The sequence below is a fragment of the Palaemon carinicauda genome, chromosome 16, assembly GCF_036898095.1.
Source record: "Palaemon carinicauda isolate YSFRI2023 chromosome 16, ASM3689809v2, whole genome shotgun sequence".
Taxonomy (NCBI): Eukaryota; Metazoa; Arthropoda; class Malacostraca; order Decapoda; family Palaemonidae; genus Palaemon; species Palaemon carinicauda.
In genome coordinates, this window is record NC_090740.1 from 126,075,001 (window position 1) to 126,089,296 (window position 14,296).

General features: G+C 37.0%; 1 long non-coding RNA gene across 3 annotated transcripts in view; it reads left to right on the forward strand.

Moving 5' to 3' along the window:
* The first annotated feature begins 3,003 nt into the window (after positions 1-3,003).
* LOC137655861 (uncharacterized) overlaps positions 3,004-14,296 on the forward strand; it is an 81,401-nt gene continuing 70,108 nt past the window's right edge. The window contains exon 1 of one of the 3 annotated variants that reach the window (XR_011046888.1): positions 3,004-3,095. This is a non-coding gene — a long non-coding RNA (uncharacterized lncRNA). Of the gene's footprint in view, positions 3,096-6,096; positions 6,600-14,296 lie in introns of those variants that run through there. The other 2 variants (XR_011046887.1, XR_011046886.1) reach the window with 2 other exon arrangements.

Genomic DNA, 14,296 nt, shown 5'->3' on the forward strand with positions numbered 1-14,296 from the left:
GATGCTATAAACCCTGGGCCCCAACAGTGAAAATAGCACAGTTAGGAAAAGAAACAAGGAAAAATAAAATATTTTAAGAACAGTAACAACATTGAAATAAATATTTTCTATATAATCTATAAGAACTTTAACAAAACAAGAGGAAGATAATTATATATGATAGTGTGCCCGAGTGTGTTCCCAAGCAAGAGATCTCTAACCCAAGACAGTGAAAGACCACAGGTTATGGCACTACCCAAGTCTAGAGGACAATAGTTTTATTTTGGAGTGTCCTAGAAGAGCTGCCTACCATAGCTAAAGAGTCTATTCTATCCTTACCAAGAGGAAAGTAACCACTGAACAATTACATTGCCGTATTTAATCCCTTGGGTGAAGAAAAATTGTTTGGAAATCTCAGTGTTGTCAGATGTATGAGGACAGAGGAGAATCTGTAATGAATATGCCAGACTATTCGGTGTGTGTAGGCAAAGGGAAAGAACCGTCACCAGAGAGAAGGATCCAATGTAGTACTGTCTGGGAGTAAGCATGGTTACCTTCTTTTTGAAGCTCATGACCGTAAAATCACAATTCTGAAACTGTAAAAAAAAAAAATAAATAAATAAATGAAAATGAGACTCGTACAACAGGACGTTCCTCCAATCAGCAGAAAGCGTTTGAGTCCAAGTTTGCCAGGTTTAAAGTAGACTACATTATAGTGATTCTGTAAAAAAGAAAATGTATTTTAACTTGTTTTTTCCTAAATTTTTGGGTATATTTTTTTTCTTTGGCTTTAGATTGCGGAGGTTCAAATAACATGTGGTTCTCTTTCAAAATATATTATTTTCAAGGTATTTTATTTACATTGGTTTTAACAACAGTATTGGAATCTAAAAATTATATTAATCTTTTATCTTCAATTAATGTACTCTTATCAAGTTTGGACAATGGCAAGAACATTTTTTAAATCAGAATAGCCATCATTTGTGCTTTATGTAAGCTACAGTAGTCTGAGTATTACACTATGCAAAGCTAAGCAGTAGCTTCATTTATTGTAACTAAAGACTTTCAACTGTAAAATATAAACAGATCTAAAATTTCTACTTATCAAGATCTCTTTATAACAGGACGTTAACTCAGTTAACGGGTAAATGTGTTTATCAACAATAGGTTGATTTTTGCTTGATCAGAAATTTAGGAATAGCAGTTTGGTAATCGATAAATAACTGGAACATATACACATTGCAACACAGCTATTGTTTCCGTTCTTATAGGTGGAATACAACTATTCTAATATTTATAGCTAAAAAATAATAATAGAAGCTTTAACTGATCCCATGATTATCTGGCGTAGATATAAATTACAATGTAATAAGAGCAGTCAGTGGCTATGATAATTCACGAAATTAACTGCCATGAATGTAAACGGGATTAACACAATCTTTCTGAGTCTAACATCTGACAACAGTTTTAACATTCTTGGGAAAGAGCCCGTATTTGCACAAAGACAGATAAAATGTGCGTATGTAAGTACATCATTAATGAATGATTATCACGGGAAGCTAGATTGTAAGAATCTGGGACTCGATTTCTTATGTCAAATGTTGAAATCCATTATTCCAAAGCTGTTTAGATTGTCTAATGTCTGTGTACTAGTACTATTAACGGCTTAGCAAGTTAAGGTAGGTAATATTCTTATCGTCGCCAATTCGTGAAATTTGCTAAAAAATACTTCTTTAATAGAATAATATTGAAATAACGTTTTTGTAGCTGTTAAATATACTACAGTCTAACCTGATATAGAGTTTTCTTTGTTTAGAAAATACGTAGCCTATCGTTTTCTTTGTTTAGACTCGTAAACGAATTCGGTAGGTGCGTTCATGAACATGAATATGAGAAATAAAAAATAAGCTTGCTTTTACATTTTACTCCTATATTTATAATAAATATTAAAATAAATTTTCTACGAATATCTTTGGTAAGCCTGTTATAGTCCAACTAGTCAATCGGCTGATTAATTAGGTATTGTTAAGCTAAATAGCATGGTTTTTAGCTCTTGGGGAAATCATAGAAACGCACAGTATGGTGGAGGACTGGAGGTCTCTGATTGGTGGAAGCAAATCTTTAAAGAAGGAGTTTTTTTATGGGGAATTTATCCATAGATATCCTACCATATAAATGAATTTATCCAAAGGATGATAAATCTAATAATAATACCAATTCCCTAATATCGCAAGAGGGTCTGCCCCTCTCTTTTATTCTTCTCCTGTACTTCTCTTTCACCCTATTTCCTTAATCTTTCTCATACCGAGTACCTGCCTTTGAGCTATTAACTGGATTGTATCCAGGGGTACTCTTCCTTTCCCCATATTCCCCACTTCCTTATTATTATTATTATTATTATTATTATTATTATTATTATTATTATTATTATTATTATTATTATTATTATTGTAGAATATCTTTGGAATTTATCCACACACTGGGAAACTAGCGGTTTGGAGAAGAACATGGAAAATCTAATCAATCCTCAATTATGGGAATTATTAGGGAAATTCAATGTTAGACTATCTAACTCCCCGATGTTCCTCAAAAGTAAACATTGATTTTCTAAATAGGGAAATATTTAACAAAGGAAATTTATCTTTAGTAAGTAAGATCATCAATGTGAAAATTTTGTTTTCAATATTATCTAATTACTGTGAATGGCTTGAGTTTTCCTAAACTTTACTAATTTGTGACACTATAAAGTTATTTTATGTGCTATATTTTAGAGGACGCATCAAAATTAAAGCACAAGTAACACAATCTTATCTTTGTATTAATGAAAACTAAATCTAAGTTTTATGGTTTCATAAATACAATGATTAAAACAAATACTTATTAGCCTAAGATATAATTACAGAAGATACAACAGCACCCTGCATGGAGCTATAGAAAATAGTTCCAATTAAATTGTTTTAAAAGAAGACTTGGAGAAATTACTACTTTTTAGGGACATTTTAGGGCTTGTGTATAGGGAGGGATGTCTTTGGCAGCTGTGGAGGAACAGTGTAGGCATAGACACTAAAGATGACCTATCATTTAACAAAAGTGCTTCTGTGAAGGCAATGGCCCAGGTAAGAACACTTTCCAGGTTTGATTTTATAATTTTTATTAAGTTCTCACGAATGTTTAATTGGTTTAAACACCAAGGATTTGAATTGCCAGCGGTTTTCGTACTAAGATCTTAAATTGGCGAAGAAACTTTATATTTCCCTATGCAAAATCGTATATAGCACTTTAGTTCCGAATGTGTAAATGGTTATCTTACGGGATTTTCCAACAGTGGCTTTCTGTATTATCGCTTCTCAACACTACTGTTACCGTGTGGTTTGAGTTCCATGTAGGAACATCACATTTCTTTATGAGTTTTTGAACGCGAGTGATAGAATTAGAAGGTTGCATCCTCATAAATTCTGGTCAATGATTTTAAGGAATTTTTTTTTATTTTAGATAACTTAATTCGATTGAATCTTGGATGCAAGTAGATAGTTTTTTTCAACTTTTTTTAATTGATAAGCTGTTGTTAGTGATTAAATATCGTAATAACTGCATAATTTGCATATAGCTTTTGCCTTGTAAAGTGTAGGCCTAGGATGGATCCGAGAATTTAGGTGATATGTGTAGGATAGTTTAGGATGATGGGTGTCGGAGAGTTGTTGAGACAAAGCGTTTGAATGCACAAACAAGACAGTTCATTACTTTACATATAATTACAGTCTGTGAATAACATCAGACAACGCATATATGAAAAAAAAAATCTTTCATTGTTTTACTAATGCGCAATATTAACCCTTTGTAATAACTTTGCTTGCACGCCTCATGAATAAAGACGTTATTCATATATACGCAAATATAAACAGTCCCGGGACATTATACTCTATTATTTCTTTGAGTATCTTTCTAAGGGCTCACTCAATTCAGCTTTTGTACAGCCATGCATTTTTTTTTTATAAATAAATCTATTCCAGATTCTTTCCTTACTGTCTGATGTTTACTTTGACAGGCCGTATTATCAGCCACGCCCACCAATTACTTCCAGGACTCTCTCTCTCTCTCTCTCTCTCTCTCTCTCTCTCTCTCTCTCTCTCTCTCTCTCTCTCTCTCTCTCTCTCTCTCTCTCTCTCTCTCTCTCTCTCTCTCTCTCTCTCTCTCAAGCTGTCTTGTATAGAGACATCCTCCAATCCACGGCATTTTATTTCAATTATTTAACTATTTGACGAGTTTTTTTTTTTTTTTTTTTTTTTTTTTTAGAAAACATAACAGCAACACTAATGTTCTTAGATAAATGAAACCATTCCTTATATATCATGTAAGCAGTAGGGAGCTCTATTATAGGTAATATTACATGATAATCTTTTATACGAATTCAAAGTTTTCTTTTTCCTGGCATAAACTAAGAATCCAGACTTTCCGTTGTCGAACAAAATGTGTGACTGAATTTTTAGTTATTCAGTCCTTTGACCTTGGCACCCTTGTTTGGTACATTAACCCTCTCAAGCTTGTTGTACGCTTTGTCTGATTCATTTGATCTCAACTTTCATTAGAAGTAAATTAAAGGCATCCTTTGATTAATCAGTTTTGATAAGTACATGCTCACGTGCCAGGTCGAAGCTCTCTCTCTCTCTCTCTCTCTCTCTCTCTCTCTCTCTCTCTCTCTCTGAAGGCATTAAGTATCTTCTAATCCTTTGAAGAATTTGGATGTGTGTTGGATATTGGAAGCCCTAGATATAAATTACCTGTATTTTCATATCTAGATTAAGTCAACTTTATGTCAACACTGGCACTTGAGCATAAGTGTTTTGAAATGGATAAGAGCTTAGAAATCTATTAACGAGGTATACTTACCAAGACATATCCATATCAAATTCAGTGAAAAGTGGGGAATTGTGGAGAAAATAAAGTATAGAAGTGAAATCACGTTTTTATTTAAATTTTTATGTGACTGAATATTTTGGAAAAGCCTTTATTAATATGATCTATTTTTCATTCAATTTACATAATTCCATTTTAATAGTCCACCATTGGGCAGGTGTAATCACCTCGTTACAGTAAAGACTTAACACCTAACCAGAAGTGGGGGTGGTTCCTTGTCGGTTTTTCGACCATACATGCAAACGCGGTTGAATGATTGAATATATAGCTTAAATTGCTGAGTTTTAGCCTTAGAGAAATGTTCATAATCATAATCCAAAGTTTGGTGTAAATTTGGTAACGAGCACTAACAAAGGCTAATTATGAATTGAATGTTAGTGTTAATTTTTGAAATTACTACTTTGGAACCAAATAAACAAAATGTATATCTTAAATCTAGGCAACAGGGGCTATTTTTGACGTGCTGCCCGTCTGGCAATATTCGAAGCTTTTCGTAGACTAGGACCATAAAATGTCTTGTAAGTAGTCTAATGTTAGTAATAGAATCCGGTAACCTGTTAGAACTCTGTCCTATGCAGCCTTTAGGTTAGTTTACATCCAAGCGTTATTTACATATTAACTAAATTGCTATAACCTTTCACATGTTGGTTGTAGAATCGTAGTGTGTTAGGACTTATTTCGTGCTGTTCCGATGACTAATGTCTGGATATTTAAGGGTTATTGTATGAAGCCCACCCAGTGAAGGTTAGGCTGCGACATGATTATTATTTAAATTTTGCTATATAAATTTTTTATATCTACCACAATCGACTAGCTTCCTTCAATTTAAACCAAACTTTAAGAAAGAAATAGCATTCTGTGTTCCCGTCTTTTTTCAAGCGAGTTCAGTTGTAGTACACTGTTAACAGATTTGTCTCATAAGCGACAAGGTCTTATTTGATATTTGAGGATGTCTAAAGCATGGAATAAACTACTTGAGTGGTTGCAAATTGACGGAGTTCGCTCTGTTGCTTTTTAAAATTTGTGGAAATAGTGTAACAGGAACTTTTTTTTATTGGTAAATTGTGTTTTTTCACAGCATTCATAAAGTAAGGAGGGTAAAGTATGTTGATAAATATATGCATTTTAGGGACGACGCAAAAAATCGTAAAACAAAATTGATACTATTTAACCTTCATCACAATCCAATTATACCGCCTAGATATATTACAGTTTCGGCCAAATTCGGATATGGATTAGATTTAGTCATCATATATATTTTAAAGTAATCAAACGAAAACGTTACTGTAATTTTCCACAAAGCAAGGATTATAGAGATATTTGCCGATTAATATTGTTCCTTATTGATATCACAAGGATGTTTTAACGCTGCCATATTAGTTTTACTCCCGATGGTATTTTGTTCTATCATCCTATAGTCAATGCATTGTGGGTAAAAACGACTGACCGTCTTTTGTTTTAGTTATGAATTATGGGTAAAGTAAAAAATGCTGAAACGTGATTGGTTACTTCGTTTCATGATTATCCAATTGACTGTGAGATTGAGTCTGCGTCTGTGACTGAAATTGATCACTACTCAGTAGTAAGTTAGTAACGAAGATGAAGGCGACGTGTAGACAACTATTAGGCTGTTGGTTGTCTACCATAAGTAAAAAATGGATGTGATCATTCAGTACTATCAAAAAGTGTTGTGTTTCTTATTTAAGGTAGGTAAAGTGGCTAATCAAAAGATGTATTTTGCTTTGTAGAGGAGTTTTACACCCTCTGTAAGGTAAGGGATTGAAGAACCAAAAAGGTACAACCCCCTAGGTTAGGGTGGTGCTTAAGTTAGACATTTTGTTTAAAATTATGATTACGGACGGGGAAACATTTCAAATATGTTATCCTGTAGTAATTAACGTGATACAACCGGAGTTGAACTCAATTTCAACCTCAAACTAGCAGCAACCAGTTCGACTTTTATTTTTCATGAATTGCTACCTCCTAGGGTAGGATAGGTGGAGTGTGTTCAAGTTGGACAGCTTCTTATTTTACGTTTTCTCCTAGGTTAGGTGGGTGTGTTGAGGTTAGACAGCTTTTATAATACCACACGTTTTCTCTTTAGTTAGGTAGATGTGAAGGTAGACAGTTTCTCTTATTTTACACATTTTCTAGGTTACGTTAGGTGGATGTATTAAGGTAGACAACTAATAATTTACACGTTATCTCCTTGGTTAGGTTATTTGGGTGTGTTATTGTTAGACAGCTTTTACTTCTAATGTTTTCTTCTTGGTTAGGTGGGTGTTTAGGCTAAATATTTACTCTTATTTTACAAATTTTCTCCTATTTTAGGTTATGTGTGTGTTTAGGTTAAAGAGCTTCTCTTATATTATCTCACAGAATATGTGGGTGTGTTTAGGCTAGAGATCTTCTGATATTATGTTTTGCCCTAGATTAAATGGGTGGTTAGGTTAGACAGCTGAGTAAAGTTTTACAAGTCTACAGGGTATCATTTGGAACGTATATTTTCCTGTAGCAAATAACGTGATTTAACCGAATTTTACCTTCATTTCAACTGCAAATAAACGGAACAACCAGTTCTACTAACTTCTAGTAGCGGAACTGGTTGTTGTTGCGGTTGAAATGAAGGTGAAAAACGGTTAAATCACATTATATACTAGAGGAAAACATATATTTCCTGTGAAAATGTTTATATTTAATGGCTCTTGTTCTGCCACGGGCTCGCTTCGCTCTCCAGAAAACAAAAACTTCAAGCTCGTATGTACTGGCCAGTGGTAATGTCGAGGTGCGCACGCTAACATTTGCAGTGTTACGTTAACATTAGTAATGCTAGATATAATGGTTCTTGTTCAACCACTGGCTCGCTTCGCTTGCGGGAAAATAAAATATCAAGCTTGTATGTACTGGCAAGCGGTAATGTTGAGCTGCGCACGCTAAACAAAAAGTAAACCTAACACATTAAGATTATAGAAATTAATGACTTACTTTTATGACTGGGACGACGAAGCCTGTGGGTCATTGGGGTGTTGTGACTGTGATGAGTTAACTTCTTTGACATGAATATCTTAACTGTATGATAGCCACGAATGGCTCTTGGGACACTGTAAACGCTGGGGTATTACATTATGAGATTTAAGATAATTATCAACATTGGATGGCGTATCAAAGTATTCACCATGAAACTTGGGAAATGGTGTTTAGTACGGAGTACTGCAGCCGCTAAAAGTTTCTATAACTTCCATTGTAGAATACAAAAAATAAAAAAGACCTCGCTTGAACAAACAAAGACCTCACTTGGGACAAAGGTTTCCACAGAAAAGGATTTATTGGGAAGGGTATGGAGAAACCACTTGAAGAGATAAAGGAAGGGGGGTTGGGAAATATTAACCCCTCTCTGCAAACTTTCCATACGTATGGGTTCGTGATTGGTTAAGGAAGGGGTGTCATCTTCGAAGAGAACATACCTTTTTCTATAGAAATAAGTAGTTTTTTCCCTAGGTTACATTACCCTGTAATAAACTACAATAATAATGACAGCGGCTCTTATTTTAACCATTTTCTCCTAGGTTAGGCTAGGTTGGTGTGTACAAGTTAGACAGATAATTGTATTACCTATTTTCTGTCTTCACCTACCCAAAGACTCCAATTTCCCACTGTGGAACCTCACTTTTGTCGTTAAGGGAAGCCCTTTATCTCTAAATCTGATTATTTGCAGTAGGAGTTAGTCAAATTTGTTAAACACATTTTATATCAGAAATCTGAGATGGGTTGAACCTGTAATTTTACTTAATATATATTGTACACAAATTTATTCTGTGTATAATGTATAAATGTGTGTACATTAAAACTGCTTTTGTACCAATCTTAAATCGGTTTCTGTACCAGTAGGCTACCAATCGTGTTTTATGACTTAAGTCTTTATGGCCTTGGACTAGTAATTACGACTGTATTATGAAGCGTAAATTATGATAGAATTTGTTGCCCAGAAATTAATTCATTAATACAGCTCTTTATTTTTTCAAATTTGTAGATGAAGCATAACACCCACATGACAACTGCTTAGGTTGTTATTCTTGCTTTAAGATATTAACAGCCTAGCATGTATTATTGTTCTTGTGATTTGTAAGTAACTTGAAAGATAGGTTTTTCTTATGACGCGTGTAATTAGGCACATTGTCTATGTGAAACTATAATGAACATTAGAAAGAATAAATGTACCTTTACTGAAAGTCTTAAGATTACTTGGCCCTTTGTGTATGTTACTTAATTAGATTTTTTAACTTGGTGACATCATTTTCTGCTACTATTGAATACTCATGATACCAGTCTTTTTGGAAAATACATTTCATGAAGAAGGTAAAAAGATTTTTTGGATAGAATTTTTCATTGTGAGCTACATAAACTCATGAATTTGATAAGTATCAAGATTTTTCTGTGTAATTAAACTTTATACGTATCTCTGCCAGTCTTAATGACTATTCTTAACAAACTGTTAATAAGAGGGTGAAAGATTATGGAATGTCTTGGCGCAACTGAAGACTTGGAATTGCGGAAATTCAGATTGCATTTTCGGGGCAGGAAAGTCTTTATTCCTACTTAAATAAAAATTTCCTAGTCATTTAAATTGGTTACTCCTAGTTATATTTTCTACGACGAGACAAAGAAAAAGGTTTTGATTGTATTATAATAAAGTTGCCAGGGAACTCCACTGCGTGGAGGTGTTTAGTAGCGTTGCAGGACACTTCACTACCCTTCTGGTTGTTCTGTTAAGAGGAAGTATCCCATTTACCTCACTATTTAGACATCCACATTTGCTCCGCTTACCCTTAAAGTGGGTTGTGCTTGTGACTTATTTGTTTATTCATTGTCACTTGTATCACTAGCATTACGTGTTAGTGTTGATTGTGTGCATTATGGTTAGTAAGCCTAATATTATGCTTTCATGCCCCGGCCATGATGGACGTCCCTTTAGCACCCTTATGAGTCTGGAAGACGTTGCTTCACATTTCGTTTGCCCTGAGATGTTCAATGGTATTACCATGCGAGCACTAGGAAGTTGCCATTCTCCCAGTGGGAGAGATATCGTTCTTGTCGCAAGAAACAAAACGAAAGTCCGTTGCTGTGGTGAGTTACCCCTTAACCTGGCCCTTCGTGTCAGGAACCTTCCGAGGCTCCAGTCGCGATGATGACGGCTATAATTTTATTGGTGTTTATCATCCAGTGTTGATAATGTTATGATCCTGAGCCAATACTTGTAGCGGATCCTATGGCCATGCACTACCCGGGTCAGGTCCAATCTCACTACCCTCCGACCCTCATCGTATTTTTCATAGATCAATCTCACCTCCCACGAGTGTTTTGAGCGCTGAACCTTATATGGCTGATAATCCAGGGAAGGCCTTTTTGCTCTTAAAAGTATCTCCAATTGGAGCATCAAAAGTCTCCCAACGGTCCCGTTTGCAGGTCCTAGAGTTGAGTCTGCCCTTTCCCCTCATACAGAAGCAACCTTGTTCGAAGATCTTTTTTACCAGTCTCCACCTCTGTCCCACGAGTCCGACTTGCCTTGTTCATCCACGGGTGGTCAGCATCAATCTCCTATGAAGAGTGTACAGGGTTTCTCATTCCTTTATTACAAGGGTAGTTGGACAGCTTCGGTTGTGTCTACTCCCCAAGCCTTGGCCATGCCAAGCTGCTCTAAATCGTTGGTCAGTAAGACAAAATATTCATTAATTCCATGAGGTTTGTCTTCACAGTTCATCAGGCCATTCATTCAGGCTAACAAGTATGTACGTACTGCTGTTCCTAAGCATGATGACGTGGCCCTACACTCGCCACTGGCTTTTTTTTTTACAAACAACAGGCTGGGTCTCTGTCCCAAAGCCTCAAGCTATTAAAGTAATAAACCCATTGCTCTTCCTGAACAACCTTACTATTTTTTTTTTTGCCTAAAGTTTGTAATGCTTCACACTTAACATGTGCTTCAGAACAGCAAGAATATCTTTCAGATGAATTTTCCTTTCAGGTACTACAAGGAGTGGAAAGGGCAACAGTGTCATTTTCCTCCTTTCCCACAATTCACACCCCTATCTGATGCAGATGATGTCACTTATGAGCTCGGAAAAGGGAGTGCCTTCGGCCTCGCACTCTGCCGCTAGAGGTGACCACCCTAATAACGGGAGTTAGCTGGACTCCTCCCATTCTTTCTCCGCCGCCTCTTCCTGCCACACTACGATTGCAGCAAGGGAAAGGAAGGACGTCTAAGGAAGAGTTGAAGAGTCAACGTATAACTGTCAAAGTTGAGCTGCCAGTTATCCTGAGAAATGAACCACTTGACCATAAAAGTACTATCTGTTTTGAAGACTCACCGCAAAATCTTGCTGCACATGCAGGTGCCAGCTCAGCTGATATAGGCCCCCCCCCCCCCTGTCCCAATGTCTGGATCGCAATCCTCACAATTCATTGATATCACGAGTCTTATCTGTCATTTGGATGTTCTAGATGATTTTCCTCATGCACAAACCACTAACAGACAGTGGGGTGTCAATTTTTTTTTTTTCCCTCAAGCACAAGGTTGTAGACATAGTTTTGATTTGGTGCTCTCTAATCATATTAAAGGCATGCTAGATTTGTTGATCACGCAAGTATCAGCTCCTGAAAATTCCCTCAAGCGGGGCAACCGCCATTCATGAATCTGAATTTGATTAAATTTATATAAGTTAAATATACCGTTTATGTATAAGGTAATATTTTTACAAGTAATGTATATGCATAGGGTAATCTTTGAGAAAATTTCAAAGCAATTGGATGATTAATTTATTCCTACATGGATACAAACTTCAGAGTCATTAAATAGGGTTGCTACTGATCATGTTTCCGACGACTGGCTAATCAAAATTTTGATTGTCATGCTTTATGCTGGGTAGGCTAAATGCAGCGCGTGCGCAAGGAGCAAACAGGAGGTTGGTCTCAGCGTCTCCGTGCAACACTACTAGTCGCAAAGTGAAGAGGTTGTTCTCTCACTTCCTCTCTACAATTGAGCCTTTCGCATAAATCTTATCTACCCTTGTAGTATATAGCATTCTTGACGCAGTTGTTTCTCATATTCTGTCATTTGTGTATGCTCATTAACTGTGAGTTACAAATGAGTGCTTGTATCTAGTAGATCTTGATATTTACATCTTTTTCCAGGATGGTATAGCTGCGCTTGTGGCTTCCTTATAAGCCAGGTGGACATGGGCTCATATCCTCCTTGTCCCTCTTGACTAGACAAGAGATGTAACAATTGTAGGGATTGGTCTCTTGCAGTGGGAGAGTTGTGCTTCTTGCAAGCCAGGTCCCAGCTCATCATATAGGATGATAAAGGAATAAGTATGTTGTAGAGAACAATCCCACTGGAGGGTACCTAGAGTTGAATTTTTTTTCCCCCTAAGAAGGCAAGTGTTGGCAACAGAGGTAAGTCTGCCTTTCCCAACACATTTTCAGGGACCAAGTTTGCCATTTGACGATAGGTCCTCTAAGCTGAGGTCTCCTCTACAGTGTCTTAAGAGATGGCATGAAATTGTAGGGAATAGAGGATGGAATGGTTGATATTAACAAATGATACTACGGTAATTTGGAAAAGTTTCAAAGAACTGCATGGAGCACTTTCTTAGAAGGTTATAAATGGTGTGGCTGGACAGCTTTAATTGCAGTCACGCCCCAAGGGTTCCCAGAACTGCACATTCCTTTCAGCGACCCCTCTCCTTCCCAAAACAACACCTTCCTTTCAACCCGGTTTCTCCTTCCCTACCTAGAGTAGGAAAGTTGTGGAGGAATTTCAGATAAAACACTTTTCAAGATCCAAGCACCAGTGTGTGATGTCATCACGCGTGTCAACTTTGCTACTAGTGAAGAATTTCCCTCAAGCATAAGGCAAGCCCACTGTTCATCCCTGGATATTCCTTGTAAAGATAGATCATATTCTAGCTCTATGCGTGAGTATTGTTCTCCAACACTGAAGTTGAGGCTCCCTCCTGTAAAGTTTGGACGGAGGCCAAAATTATGGCCCTACAAACATGTTTGATGAGCATAAAATCATTGAATATTCAGGGATTTCTCCTAAATGTATTATAGAAGGGGAAGGTATGAAAGAAAGCTTTTACCCACACTTGCAATGGAACATTGACTTGGTAAATTTGTCTAAAAGGGGTCAGAAGCAGCCTGCACCAAAGTCAGAATAAGGGATTTTTGGGTAACAAGCCCTTTGCTTATAATACACCATATGTGAAAGAAGTACATTCTGAGGATGGACTGCATGAACATGAAAGTGGATTCGCCAGACCAGTCTGCCCCCTCTTATCTTGCCGAAATGTATTTGTAAAGGAAAGAAGGGAGGGAGGTCATTCGAAACAGCCAGGGTTCTGCTTATCACCCTGATAAAAAGATTGACAACCTCATCATTCATCTAAGAAATAGGACAGTCTACCTCAGAGAAACCATAGAACTTAGCTAACTTAGTACTGTCTGCCCAAACAGAGGACGTAATAACATTCTCCTCTGTCTTTTCATGCCCAGTTATGATGGACATAGAAACAGCTGGCTAACTTAGTACTGTCTGCCCAAACAGAGGATGTAATGACATTCTCCTTTTGTCTTTTCATGCCCAGAAATGATGGACATAGAAACAGCTGGTTAACTTAGTACTGTCTGCCCAAACAGCGGATGTAATGACATTCTCCTCTTGTTTTTTTATGCCCAGAAATGATGGACATAGAAACAGCTGGGTAACTTAGTACTGTCTGCCCAAACAGAGGATATAATGACATTCTCCTTTTGTCTTTTCATGCCCAGAAACAATGGACATGGAAATAGCAGCCATGTCTGCAGTCCATACCTGTTCATGAGCAGACCATTGTTCTAGAGTAATATCCCATTACGCAATGACGGAAGATCTTAGAAATTATGATACCTTACAGAGATTTGAAGATTTATAATGAGCAGGGTCTACAGTCCTACAATTCCTGTTGCTTCAGACCGTTTCCCCAAGGGAGAAACTTATTTTTTTGTGTGTGCGCACAGCAACTACCCCGGAATTGCTGAATTCGCTATATCTATCTGTTCTCCCAATTGCATGTAGAGTCGGTGATAGCCATTGTCGCTAGACAAGAACAGGCAACGTCAGGAAGGGAAGAAGCAACGGAGGGTAGACCTGCTGTACTGTGCCTACAGAGAGAGGCCTGTATGAGATTTTCAGACGCCCAGAGCTCAGACCGTTTGAACCAGGGAATTGAGACCCTCTCCTCTGGAGGTGGGATCTGAAGACACTATAGCTCGCACTAGTGTAAGAGCATGCCTAGGCTTACCACAGGGGAGAATGAGTCTTGTACTCTGGAAGAAGCAAAATTGGTCGATGTCCACCCTATGG